Genomic DNA, 15,155 nt, shown 5'->3' with positions numbered 1-15,155 from the left:
AAATATTCACATAAATGTTACCAATTTCAACATTTTGATGTTCAATGCTTGCTCAGCATTTTTTGGTCAGTACTATGACTGCTCTTCTAGCGGTACTTTACATTTTCATATTTTACATTTTGGTTTTCTGAAATAGTCTAGCTTAAGACAAAATAGTACCATTCTTACCAGATGGTAGTAATAATTATACCACGTTTGAAGAGAATATATTTTGCCTATTTATATACTCATCAACATCCCAGTTAATATGCTCAGTCATTCTATATTAATCAGTCTCCCAAGAGTTACTAAATCCATAGTATATACTCAATACTAGTGGTCATAACATGAGTTGCAAAGCAGAAGGAGACAACAAGCTACTCAGATTATTATAAGGAAAGCAATGAACAGTATAAAACAGGTAGGGGAGGAAAATGGGAAAAGATACTAATGAAGTTCTAAATCATATTTGCAGGTTACACTCATAAGAAATGTCTAAAGAGGGGAGGGCCATAGAGCTTAGGATAGGCTTCATAAAGGTGTGGTCCTGGTATTTTTTCAATGCTTACCTTCAGCCTCATTGTGATTGTTGCTATTAATTGCTTACAACGAATTTATTACTTATTTTTATTTAGGTAGCCAAGTTTTTCACTCTAAGGGGAGCAGAATAATCATAAGATGAAGTATGTGTACTCTATATTAATTGACAATACCAAATGAGAAATCAATACAGAGGAAAAACTGAACAAAGTTATATCATATGCATGTCATCTGCATCATTATACATCCTTTCAAATTAGACCCCATTATACTTTAGTGCCTATCTTTTGTCATTCACACTTAATTGTTTATATTACATCTCTTAAATTCCCACTACTCTATTTTATTCAATATTTCTGCTTCGTGGTTGGCATGCAGTTTTCCTGAAAGAAAAACTGTCACCTACAAATCACTTTCTATAGTAATCATCCATAGTGTTTACGTAACGAGCGTGTATTTAGTGGCTAAAACTTGTTTGTATAAATTAGAATCTCATATAGAAAGTGAGGGAAAATAGAGAAAAAGAACCAATATTGTCATATTGAAACATCCTGTAAAAAACAACCTGATGATTTAATACTCTTTTATAAAACAGTTGCATAAGATGTAAACAGTTTCCATTTTCTAATATTTATGATGGGATTGTATTAATGATGATTTTTCTCCCGGAGGAATATTTTTTTCTTGTATAATTATAAATAGCCTGCTGGCAGACACTGGATAAGCAGTGTGTATTGTTTTAAATGACAAAATAGTATCAATTATAAACAATTTAAAACAGGAAGAGAAGTTGGATGGCTTCCAAATGTGTCATTCAAGGGAGAACATATTTGTGAATTTAACTGTGGTGTTAAGCCTATTAAACAGTAATTATTAACATGTTACCATTTATCCTTTATCTATCAAGTGCAAGTATTGAAATATTTCAGCTTATGTTATATGCCTGTAGTTGAAAAGGTGTGGAATTTTATCATCTTTTTTAAAGCACCTGGTAGAAAATTCTCTGCTAAAACAAAATGACAAATCCTTTGTCTCCTCCTGAGATAAATTCCAAAACCAGAAGGTCTCTTTTTAATTGGCTCTATGATTCGTCCTTAGGCTTTTCATATCTCTTCAAATTGCTTGTGAACATGGAATATTTGCATGTGTCAGAGACAATTAAACAAAAAAAAAAAAAAAGGAAAAGAAAAGAAATTTTCCCACAAGTGGAGAGAAAGGATAGGACAGTTGCAACATCCTTTCCCTTTGCCAAGTCCTATGTGGTGTGGAAATAGCTAAACAGGGTGGTTGAAAAGTGCCAAATTGATTTTATTTTATATGGACGTGATCCTTGTGTAGAGGAGAAGCAGCACTGTTTTTTTTTTTTCAAATGCCATGCTATAGCTTAAAAAAGTATGTCTCTGCATTTTAGGGTAAAGAGAAAGGAAAGTCACAGAGAATCTTAGTTAAAGTGACTTTCCTGGAGCTGAAGGAAAGCTCAGTCATACACATACTTTTTTGCAGCTATTTACCCTTTAAGGATTTTTGAGGATGATCTCAGGTGATGATGACAGCATTGATGAAGACAATGGAAAGATTTACCACTTACCAAGTCCTAATGGAATGCCAGGCCGGGTGCTGTGCTCAACTGTGGACATGGATCATCTCATTGATGAAGTTCTTATCAGAACCTAGGAACTCCATCTCATAGATTAGGAAATTGAACCAAGAAGAAGTTTTGGAGTTTGTCTGGATGGCTGGATATTGTCTCTAACAGAAGAGAGAAAATATATTTTTTTAAAGGGGGTCACTACCTCTTAGGTTTTCTTTCTTTTTTTTCCCTTCATTCTGTTTTGTAAGTGGTATGATTTAAGAAAAACAATCTTTGTTTCTCATACAATGCAAATTTGACACGCACTCCTAAATGTTGTCAATACAACTGCCAAAGAAAGCAGGCAATCTGCTGGTAACTTTCAGATGTCTTCGTTGGTTGGTCAGTGAAAGGAATCTGGGGACCGGGATTTCATACCTAAGAGCAAATGGTGACAAGCAAGTGGCTTGTCACCAAAATCCTGAAGGAATCTTGGATATGGTTTACTTTTAAATTTCCTGGGATTCTAAACTGGCCATAGGCCTCATAAAATATCACCTAACTACATGATTAGATTTTTAAGCTTATTTTATTCTTAATGGTTAGAGTGGCAGCAGGTTGAGATGGAGGAGAGCATAGAATAAATTTATCTCTAAGGTTGTTGGTGGGTCCTGAAGTTACTGAGAATGAAACAACAGATTCAAGCAGGTTAGGAATTGATTTAGCAATCAACTGTGCCAGCTGCTCTCTGTCAATAACCCCTTTGGTAAAATCTAAAGTCAAACAACCAGAAAGATAGGAGACAGAAGGAGCCATTATTTGTTCTTCATGTTTAGATAGTTTACAAAAATGTCAAGCCTCCTATCTCTTAAGGAGTGAATTTGTTATTCTACTTGTAAATTATTTTAGTACAATCTGTAAATATAATGATTTTGTCTTGGGAGCCATCCTTTCTTTTATTTCCTCACCTTCCTGGTTACTCACAATCCCAGTGATCAATGATTTGGTGTGGCTTGATTTTCCGTCTTTGAGTAAATCTGTGTAGTGTGTTGGATCTCTGAAAAGTAATACTGACTATAAAGCCTGAACTATTATTTTTTGATTTGAGATTATAACACATTAAATGTACTCATATTTAGATATATGCTATGTTAATTACCTGGCTGGTAAACAACAACCTTTTTAGAACTGATTCTTTTGCATCAAAAACAATGGTCAATTAAGTTAAATGAATGATAGCCTATTATTTGTTAGTATGTTAATGTGTGAGGGAGGAAGGGCATGAAGAGGGATTTAAGTGAAACTCGAGATTTTGACTCAATTTGATTTTAACTCAAAATTTTGATTTTGAGTTAAAGATAAATGACAAAATCTTGAAAACTATACATACATTTTTAGTTCTACTCAACTATGTACTTAACATTCATACATAAGTACAACATTTTAAATATTTGCCAGGGGAAAAAAGTCGATTTCTTTCTTAAAAATTAACTAAAGCATAGAGTCTATTTAGATTCCTTTAATTATTTTCAGTTTTACTGAGATAATTGACATCATGTTAGTTTTAGGTATACAATATGATGATTTGCTATATGTATATATTGTGAAACAATTAAGTTAACATCCATTATCTCACATAGTTACAATTCTTTTTCTTATGATGAAAACTCTTGAGATCTAATCTCTTAGCAATTTACAAACAATACTATAGTCACCTTGCTGTACATTACATTCCTAGGACTTATCTTATAATTGGAAATTTGTACCTTTAGCCTATCTTCACTCATTTCACCCACTCTTCCCCCCCCACCCCCCACCTCTGGCAACCACCAATTTGTTCTTTGCATCTATGAATTCTATAATGTTAAATTCCACATGGGAGATCATATGATATTTGTCTTTCTCTGACTGGCTTATTCCACTTAGCATATTAACCTCAAGGTCGATCCCTAAGGCTGCAAATGGCAAAATTTTCTTTTTATGGCTAAATAATGCTCCCTTCTCTCTTTTTCTATAGGTGATAGATAGATTCCATTTCTTTATCCATTCATCTGCTGATGGATAGTTGAGTGGTTTTCATATGTTGGCTATTATAAATAATACTGCAAAAGCTGATTTCTAATAAGATGAGCCATTTTTATACTACAGCTTCTCTGACTACTCAACACCTTAGAAAGTAGGCATCTCCATTTTGGTAAAGCATATTAGATATTTTTGACACTGGAAAACAACATCTCAGAGACCTAATCTGAATTCATTATAAAGTTGAATATTGAATTAACATAACAGATGTATTATTTGTATTTTAAGTTATCTTCCAATAGAACAAGGTTTAAAATGTCCATTAATAATATCACTTTGTTATAATACAGAGCACTGCATTTAATATCTGTCTTTTAAATTATTATAAAATGATATCATTGACTATAGAGTTCTAAAGCATAATATAACAATATAATGATTATCTGTAATTAATTGAAATTGTTTAGTGCTGATTATTCTAAATTTTATACATTTATTCATTCCGTGTCTCTTTATACTATTTCTAAAATAAATGAAAAACACAAAGACAACATACTACTGTGCAAAGAGCAGCACTGACAATCTGCATATATAAATCCTACTTATAAGTCACTCAGGTGAATTTACAAGTTGTTCAACGTCTTTAGATTTCAATGTTTGGCACTAAAACAAGTTAATTCAAGTTAAATCTATAGGTGTGGAATTGTTTGGGCTGAAAAATACCTCAGTGAATAATCTAAATAGTCTTCTGTCCACTTGAGGAGACCTGTAGATACTCAGAATATATTGCAAGTGCTATAACTTGATTAAACTACTTAGTGAAGCTACATTTTCTTATCTTTGGGCTTTAGCTCACTATTTTCCCAGTAGCCATGGTTAAACACATTAAATGTTTCACTTTCATGGGAAGATTGTTGTTCCATTCATAAAATAGGTACTGATTCTCACAGAAAGAAAATGCTTTGGTCTGGAAGTATAAATGATTTTAAAATGAAAAAATGAATAAATAAAAAAAATGAATAAATAAACCAATAAAATTTCATTATTTTGTTGGAAGTATTTTGTACATGATCAAGAACTAAAAAAAAAAAACTATAGTTCTATCTTTTCATATGCAAATGTTCTAGAAACAGTTTGACAGAGTAGCATTTAGTAACATTCACTGATTCACTTAATTCAGTTAATCATTCATTTTCTTCTTTAATTATTCATTCTCCTACCCAAGTATATATTGTTCCAAACTCTGTCCTTAAGTTGCTCATAGTCTAGTGAAGACTTAAAAAAAAAAAAAAAAAGGAAGGAAGGAAAGCCCAAACTTGTAAATGAAGGAATGCATTGAAGAATAGAAGATAAAGTGCATCCTAGGTGCTCTGGGAGCATATGCAGCTGTAAGGGGATTGTATGGAAGAGAATCAAGGAGATGATAAAATGGCCAAGTTTTGAGGAATTACTAGAATAAGCCAGGTTCTAGGAAGTTTCATCATTAAGAATTTGCAATTCTAGAGATTTTTGATTAGATAGCAAGTAGGATATTTGTATTCTAAGTGCATGAGTGCTTTCTGAGTTTTTATTTTTATTTCTTTTAATTGAGACTGCAGTCCATCTAACTTGCCTCATTAATCTCTTTCCCTCCCAGCTTTGACCTTTGCACGAAAAGAAAAATGTGTAGTTCGTTTTACCTATTTGTCTCTTTCTTCCATCTTTACTGTCTGTCCCTCGGTTGATTTTGTGTGCAAATACAATTTGCTGTGGTTTTGAAATACATATGGTCCGGATAACTAGAAGAAACTAAGAAAAGCAAAGAAATGGTAATACTGAGAGTTTTGAAGCCTCTTACTTGAAAGTCTATCTAGAATTGTGGAAATGAGGTCAGATAACAAAAAGATTGATTTAAGTAGTGAGCCTTTTTGATGGGCCACTGGAGGTCAATTCAGCATCTAATTAAGGTTAAACAAAGCATAATCACTGAAGAAAACGATAAAACTCTTTATAGTCTGAAGTAAATACTTACAGATCTTTCAAGGGTTATGAATCATTAATGACAATAGATAAAATAATTGGCATTTGTCTTGGCCTTCCAAATAGATATTAAATAAATAGAAAAATAAAATGGAGTGGAAAAAAAAAAACCTTAATCTTAAATTGGATCTGCTCTCAATGCATGATTTTGTTAAGCTATTTATCCTTCCAGGGACCAATTTTTTTTTTAATCTGAAAAATCAGGGTGTTAGAATAGTTGATTTCAAAGGTCTCTCCTACACCTCAACACTCTATGAGCATGATTCTATGCCCCTATTTTTATTAGGTCCCAAACATCAGATATCATGTCATAATCAAGGTATAAGGATAAATAGAAGAACCATATGATCTGAAATCAATCTTATTTCCTTTCTTTAGTTGACTGTTCTATGGAAAATTTTTCTACTTCATAAATTGGAGATGAAGAGGAAAAAACACTGATATTACCTTTATCATTTTTAATCAAAAGAATGTATGAAATATGCATTTGGCTACTATTCCATGCTTTCCATCAAAGTGAATATGCAAATATATAACACATGGAAATATTAGGGAAGCTTTTTATCAGGATGGAAAGAAACCTTTCCAGTAGAAACATTTTGGCCTGGAGGAGGTTCTTTGATCTAAGAAGTTGAAGCTTTTGGTGTTTTAAAACCCTTATAGTAGGGTCGTGTAGCCAATTTATATTAAATAATCCATTTGCTTAAAACTTTTCTAAAATCATAAAAAAAACTTGAAAATTACTTGCCAATGAGATGTTATTGGAATAACCCAATAAAGGAATTATGGCTTCTACTTCAGTGTCCTCTACATAAGACCTCTGGCAAAATTGAAAACAATATAATCCAAGTGACAACAATGACTAAGCAGTTAGTCCATAAATGGCACCTAGCTGGGTAAATGGAAAATTCCTTGCCCTTATCTGAGTGTTCTCATTTGTTCCCAGAAGCTCAGGTCAAAGGATTTCTTTCCCTCACTCTCTACATTAAATTCATTGAATAGTCCTATTGTGTTTATGTCAAAAGGTACTCTGATTCCATCCACTTACCTACAACTTCTGTGGTTTTCATAGATCGTATATTTAAAAATGCCACCATTACTCAGAATAGCTTTCCTTATTACTCTTTCTTGATAGATTTTTCATAGGATGCTTATTTCCATTTTACTTACTTAGTTGCTACTTTTTGTCTCCATCCACTAGAATCTCGGCCCCATGGCATGGGTGATTTTGTCTCTATTGTTCTCTGCTGTAACTCCATATCCTACGAAAGTAGGCATTCCATAAATATTTATTGCATGAATGATGAACCTCAGTCCACCTAGTGTAAGTCCACATCACTTCTTCACCTGGGTTATTTCAGTTGTCTCCACCTGGTCTCTTGCTGCCTGTCATAACCTACATGCCATGCTCAAACCCTACAAAAGCTTACCACTGCCCTTAGGACAGATCTAAACTTGCTGGAACAGCCTAGAAGACTCTGATATGAGCTCATTTCTGTTCTCCATCATCAATGACCTTTAAACAAGCCAGGCTGGTCCCTAGCTTTGGCTTTTGGCATTGCTTTACCATGTCAAGAATCCTTTTGTCACAGATCTTTCTGACGTTTGCTCTGCTGTATTCAAGTCAGAGCTCTAGTGTGTTCTCGTTAGAGGTAGAGCCACTTCCTATGTCTTGCATTTGTGCAGTTTGTGTACTTACACAAAGACTCCTTACTCTGATTCCTCCACCCTGAGACAACATGCCCTGCATTGGAGCAGCAACTGCCTAGGAAAGAGCTGAGTCTTAATTCTGCACTAAGTGGGTTTTCCTAGTCAAATCTTGCCACCATGGACTCCACACACTCAGAATGGACACATTTTTCTAATTTGCACAAAGCTTCAGAGGTTAGTGGAATCCTCCTTCATGGTGGCCCTACTCTTCCTTTTCTGTCCAATTTAGCACCATCTCTTTCCCCAAGGCATTGTCTGCCTCACCACTCTGTTTTGATGTCCCTACTTTCCTGAGCTCAAAAATGATCTGTCTTGCTTGTTGATCACCTGTCTCCCTCCATCTCTAACATAAGCTCTATAACAAAAAGGTCTTTGTCTTCACTGTGGTCCCTCAGTGATTTCATTTGCACTAATATGCCCATGAACACTTACAACAAGCCAGCTAGGGCAGAGATATATTGTTCTCTAAGTCCTTGAAACAACTAAGACCTATTAAGGAATAATTGCCTGTTTCCTGAGTACCCTCTCCATGAGATCATGTATAAGGGATGCAAAGTAGCTGTGTAGAATTTAACAGTTCATAAGTGGCAGGTATAGAGATGCCTATACTGGAGTAAATACCTCCTTGATCCACCCACCTCATATGAAGTCCTGAACTTCTTCAGATGGTTCCTTACTGGTGAGGTCCTCATTGCAGAGGCAAATTCACAAATTTAGGATTATTATATGAGGGGTCTAAAATTTTTGTTTAATAGATGGGATGGGAAAGGGAGGAATTGTTGATACTCAAACTCCTTCTACTCCTCTCTCAAAAGTGCATGGCAAGTGAAAGACACTCAGTAAGGAAACCTGGAGAGCAAAATGTCCCTACTTTTAATAAAGGACACTAGCACAATCACATGACTCAGTCTAAGATATAAAACTATACATAATTTTCCTATTTGTTCAATTCCAAACTTTAAAAATATTATTCTACATGTTATGAAAACATTCAGCCTAGGAACCTTGTGCAATGCATACAACTAATGTTATTGCTTTAACAAACTTGACCATCATTTTCGATTAAATTCAGATCTCCCCACTTCACTGTTAGTCATAGATTCACTACTGATTATTATGAAACTGAAAGAACAGAATGAGATAGGAATATGTAATTATTGTGCACATTATGTAAATGATTTTTTTCAAATGTAAATGAATTTTAACTCAATGGTCACTTGCTAGAATGACACCATCTCTATCCCAGAATCCATCACTACTCATTGTTGGCAGTACAAAGGTTTTTCAAGGAGTTTATAATTTTCTGGACATACTCAGTACCTCCAGGAGAATGCAATAGTAGCCTAAGGAATTAAATCTCTATCAGGCATTAGAGAAAAACATCTCCTCAACATTTGTTTCAAGATGTAGGGGGTAGGTTTTAGTTGTATAGAAATGTTGTATGGAATCTCTTTTGATAAAGAAACCAGATGAATTAAATTTTAGTATAGTGAATTGTTTTTTACTTTATATTATCTGAATTCAGCCCATAGCCTCCTACTTGACTTGAGATTTCAAGTAATTCCATGCATCATTTCCAGCAGTGTAAAGAAAACATTGGTAACTTAGATCATTAGAAGGAATGCACACTGCCTACTATTCCCAGTGGAATTTGGCTAAACCAAAAACAATCAAATTGATTCGTGGGAGAAAAAACTCAGAACAATAAAATATTGGCAGCTTACAAACACGCCATTCAGGTATTATGGAAATAAGCCAGTCCAAATCACTCAAGGAAAAAAAAAAAATAAAGCCAATTCACTATGTTTGAATGTCAGAGGGATTTTCAGGTAATAGCTTGTAAAATGAAGGGCACCTTTAGAGTCCCAACATAAATTTCAACAACCTAAATCGTTCCTTCAGAAAGTAACAATCCTCAGGAATTGCAAAGGAATATATTCCTAATAAAATTATAAGCTTCTTCCCTGTAAATGAGTTCTGCTATTTCTGTCAAGTTTAATTTTACCTGTTGTTATATCTTTGTTCATGTACTTTCAAAATCTATTTCGAGTCTTCTTGTGTAATTAGATGGGATACAAATTGTAAATTCATTATTGAAAAAATTAGTATTTGGAGTATTTATTGTGTTAGATGCTGCATTGCTGAATCCCCATAACGGCCCTAAAAACTCTCCTCATTTCATAAGTCCTAAACTGAGGTTTGAATACTTCATGAGATTTTCAAGTTTTCCCAGATTGTAAGTGATGAAGGTGAAGCTCTTACCACTTGACCCTAAACATACAGTCTTTATACTCAGCAGCCCTCTTGACTATAAAATTTTATTATTAGTATAACATTACATAAGCATTATTGATTATATAATGTACCTATTCATATATAAAATGGTCTATGATTTCAAGAATATTCTCTGACATTATTTAGACATAAAAGAAGAATTTTCTTTAAGTCACATGTCATACTCAAGGATGACATATCTGATTTGTTTGGGTGCTCCCTACCACAATATAAATTTGCTTTGAGCTAATAATTCCCTTGCCAGGGTGACTTACAACTGTCACTATGGAGGCAGGAAGACATCTGGATTTTCTTTCTCTTTTTCTTATGGTCCTACTTCCTCACTGTCTCCATTGCATCACACTGGTGCAGTCAGCCACTGTGGGAAGCATAACACAGTTGGTCACCGTCTTAGAGAATTTGATATAAACTAGATATTATATTTTTTGCACCAGTTTGTTTGCTTTAGGAGTCCTCCAAATTTTGGCCTCCATGACTTATTTTCACCAGATTCTCTCTGTGTGGAATCCCTTATTCCCATTTCTTTATCTGGCAAACTCATTTTACATATTTATTTTTATTTATTTATTTTTTCATTTTACATCTTTAAACACAGGTTACAGTTAACCTCCTCCAAGGATCTCTCTGCAACATCCCCTCTGTATAAATAAATTTCTCATCATCACGCTAATATTATAGCAATCTATTATATTGATCTAAATCTGTTTTAGTCAGTATTTGAGAACTTCTTGAAGGCAGGGCTGGGGTTTAACGTCTTTGGTCTTGGCACATAATAAGTGCTCATTGAAATGTTTTTAAAATAAAATAGTGACTTCATAGTTCCTCCCAGAAAAGCTAAAAATATTTTCGAGTGCAAAATATGAATAATTCCCTAGAAAGAATTTCATTTTGAAATAAATTTCTAAAAAGCTTATCGAGACTATAAAGGACTGTGATTTTGCATCACCACTGTTCATGAAAGTATATGACAAGGAGAAAGTGGCTTAGATTGAACAGGAACCATTCTATGAAGATATTTTTGAAAGCCTCAGTATTTGGAAACAATTAATTTATATTCATGGCCACTTGGATTTTAAACTTTAATCATTTAATGGGCTCCTCCCTAAATCTAGATTCTTCCTGGATTTAAGAGCTACAAAATGTCAACCAACCTTAGAAATAGTTTTTCAAGAATAGCTCTCAAGCAAGACTTGGGAATGGATATTTACAAGTATATGTGCCTTTGACTTACAAAGAAGGTGGGGTTCAGCGTGGAAGCTTCATGCATTAGTTCCACCGGCAGTCATGGATTCCCTTATAAAAGATGACCCTTTTCTGGCCCTAGGAAGTTTTAAAGAGGCTTTAAGCACCCCAAATCTGGAGCCTACATGGAAATTCAGCTCCATTTCTTAGTTGCTGAATGGCCTGAAAACCTAGTCACTTTAGTTTTCAAACTGTAAAGTGAAAATTACACCTACACCCTAAGGATCTTACAAAGATTAAATAACATAATATTTCAAAAACTGATTGGGATTGCTCTAGGCACAGATTAAACAATATATAAATGTTAGCTAGGGAAAAATAAAGGAGATCAAACTTTTTTTAGAGTTCCCAGCCTCATCTTTTCTGTGTACACTGAAAGAAGAACTTGCACGTTGCAATATGTTTCCATCGAATATTGCTCTCAGGAGGGAAAAAAAATGATAAGAATACGGATTGATACTTTTTGAGGTATTTGGCCTGTATGTTATGAGACAATGTGCTTTTATGCACACTCAAACATGCTCAAGAATGAACCTGGGTGAGTTTAACAACTGTAGGGAAATTCTATAATGAATGGAGACTTCTCTTTGGCATGAGGGTCTGGGATGCTTCCCTTCTCACCACCCCAGAGGGTGGTATGTGTGCCACTTCAATTGCTCTGCTTGCTAATCCACAATTCACCAGAGCAAACTAATTTTGACAAACTCTAAAAAAGGAAATCTTCCAGTAAGCAGGCAGGTCTGCTGACAGTTGATAATATCTAGTTGTCAGTGAGATTTTAGAAGGTGCATATGCCCACATCAATTCCTGAATTTAAAAGAAACACACAGCAGAAATTTGTGGAATGAAAATTAATGATAAAACATTTTGCAAGCATTTCATATGGGATCATATGTTAGTTAATGTTTACAGTTCATGGCCTGGATGGTTTGGGTTAATTAAAGAAATCACTTGGGATAAGGAAGCACTCAGAAACGATTGTGGGTTTTTATACAGTTCATAATAAGCCCAGAGACTTGAGGGAGCCTTTCAAGACTCTATAAAACTGAATATATTTTCCCTCTGGCCCATTATTTACTTAACTGCAGGTCATTTATTTTGGCAGAAGAAAATGTACCTGTTCAATATCAAAAGGCCCATGAATTTTAACCTTCTTTTATTGCCCTATTATATCATTTGAGAATTTTTAGTTAAATGAAAAAAAAATGGTGATTTTTCTCTATATTAGGAGTCCTCTTAGCTTCTGTGATTTTAGTTTCCATAATTTAAAGTGCATATTGAAAATAAATTGCTTTATTTGATTGCATGTAGATTTTCCATTAATGAAGTCCAATAGATATATTTAACATTGTATATACATCTAGGAAAAGTAATATATTCAGAAATGGCTCTGAAGATAACGGAACCTGTGTATGTATCCACTTAAAGATCTCACCTAATAACACTTTTCTTATTGCATAATAATATGAATTTATACTTTGGATTATGAATTATGCATGTTGGGGAGAGATCTAGCTATTTTAGTCATGGATATTAAATTTGTTAATCCTTTTTTTGTCAATACCTACTCCTACATTGTGTGCACAGGACAAAGCCCAGCCTTACCACCTCCATTACCAACAGTACAAGCTTCCAGACCCACTCCGGCATCACCTACTCTTGAAGGCAAGTATTTTATTTTTCCTAAAGTCTTCTCTGTTGTAGATAAAATAGAAGGAAGAGAAATAAAACAGTAACAGCAGAAACAACAAAATCTGTATTTTCTCAAATAGCTTTAGTATATCTAAGCTGCAGTTTACTTTTCCTGAAATTACTACTTGCTGCTTTTTGGAAAACCAAAAATTTCCCCTTGAGGCTTTATATTGGTAACTATAGCACTGATAGCAGAGAAAGAAATGCCTGGGGGAAAAAATTCGAGGTCTTAGGATCTGGAGTATAAGAGAGAAAAACTTCCAGGTAGTCACACCTTGCTGTTACCACAAACTCCTAGATCTAGGACAAGATGTAGCAAGAGGAGGGCCCATAGAGCCTTGTAAAGTACAGAGCCTATAGGAGGTGCCCTGTTTGCTGGCTTCTAAGGGTTGTGCCAATTACCACAATGTGGTAAGAACCAAAAAATAAGTCAGTGCTGAGTACCATGGGAGCTTAGAGAAGGGAGGGCATAGCTCTTGGTGGAAGAAGTGAAGAGGACTCTAGGAAAGGCTTCTCTGCAGAGGTGGCTGAGGAGCTAAAGTCCCAAGAATAGGGAGGAATAAGCAAGGAAGGCAAGAACATTACCAATAAAAGAACTGGCATATGCAAAGCCATGGGTATGAGAAAGAAAGGGATTTAGTCCAGAGAAACATAAGTAAGACAGCATGGAGAGGGGCTGGGACAGCTCATAGAAAGGCATGCAAAGTATAGGTCATGACATGCCTTGTAGGCTAAGCTTGGGATTGATTTTTTTAAATTATTTTTTAAAGATTTTATTTATTCATGAGAGACACAGAGAGTAGAGACAGCGAGAGAGACAGAGACACAGGCAGAGGGAGAAGCAGGCTCCATGCAGGGAGCCCGACGTGGGACTCAATACCGGGTCTCCAGGATCAAGCCCTGGGCCAAGGGTGGCGTTAAACCCCTGAGCCACCCTGGGCTGTTGGGGATTTATTTTTATCTTTAAATTATTATTATAGAACATTGAATAGTAAAAAAAAAAATAATCTGCAATATACTCAGCCTTCAGATACATTTACCAAATTTTTTCTTTTCTTGCCTATCCAAACTTTCTCTTCTTTCCTTTCTTTCTTCCTTTTTTTCTCATTGTGGTTTTATTTCTTCTGCAAATTTCTGACATTGTGCTATTTCACCCAGCTAAGGAATTTTTATTTCCTTTTAAAATTTTTGACACATTTACATGGTTCTAAGTTTAAAAGTTACAAAAATGATATAGGGTGGAAAGTCTCCTCCCAGCCCGATGCATCAACTACCCAGTTCTCCTTATAGGCAACCAATGTTTTTTTGTTTTGTTTTTTTCCCTTCCAGAGAGATTTTGTACATATACAAGCACAAATATTTCCTCCTAAGCTAAGAGATTTAATTTTTTTTCCTATAGAAGACAAGGAATTCCTCATGGATGGGACAGACATGTTCATTTTAAAAGATCAATTTGACTGCCCAATATGATTGCCATCCCACTGGGCTGGAGAGGTGTCATGAGATTGGTTACAGACACTTGAGAAAATAGTCCAACCAAGTTATAAAGCTGGAACTAAACACTACTGTTATGGATGGAAAAAGGCGGATAGATCAGAAAAGCATATGGAAAGGCCATCAACTGGTCAAAGTATCTGATTAATATAGATACTGAAATGCAACAAGTGATAAGAATGACTCCAAATTTCTGAATTAGATATCCAGGTAGATAGAGATGCAATTAACTAAGACAGGAAACCACTGAAATAAAATAGGCCTGGGGAGGAGAAGCAGAAAGTTGATGGGTTCAAGACAGACTGGAATATGACAGGTTCCCATGGAATATCCAGGTAAGATTACTGAGCAGGCCATTCTAAATTGGTATATGGAATTCAAGAAAATGTTATATGGCTGTTATTTAGAATTATACATCCATGTAACCTGTCCTCTCCTCTACACCTTACGGATCTTCTATCCCTCAAACTCCTTTCCCAAATGAAATCTCCAATAATGAGGAAATGTCTGAGAAGTTCAGTTCATTTCATGTATCCTCCAAACCCCTTCTACAAAGGGGACCCAGGCATTATTGATCATTTCTTTTATGTAG

At 34.8% G+C, this 15,155-nt stretch overlaps 1 long non-coding RNA gene across 10 annotated transcripts in view; it reads right to left on the bottom strand.

Moving 5' to 3' along the window:
- The window catches only part of LOC121484759, a 42,739-nt gene that overhangs the window by 10,560 nt on the left and 17,024 nt on the right, over positions 1-15,155 (bottom strand). For 2 of the 10 annotated variants that reach the window (XR_005986101.1, XR_005986102.1), the window contains 3 exons: positions 7,301-7,392; positions 5,791-5,899; positions 2,108-2,268 (listed from right to left, as the gene is read on the bottom strand). This is a non-coding gene — a long non-coding RNA (uncharacterized LOC121484759). Of the gene's footprint in view, positions 1-2,107; positions 2,269-5,790; positions 5,900-7,300; positions 7,393-10,389; positions 10,494-15,155 lie in introns of all 10 variants that reach the window. The other 8 variants (XR_005986097.1, XR_005986096.1, XR_005986098.1 and 5 more) reach the window with 6 other exon arrangements.

This window comes from Vulpes lagopus, chromosome 2 (genome assembly GCF_018345385.1).
Source record: "Vulpes lagopus strain Blue_001 chromosome 2, ASM1834538v1, whole genome shotgun sequence".
NCBI lineage: Eukaryota > Metazoa > Chordata > Mammalia > Carnivora > Canidae > Vulpes > Vulpes lagopus.
The sequence above is the reverse complement of the archived record's forward strand: the minus strand, read 5'-3'. Positions and strand labels throughout refer to the sequence as shown.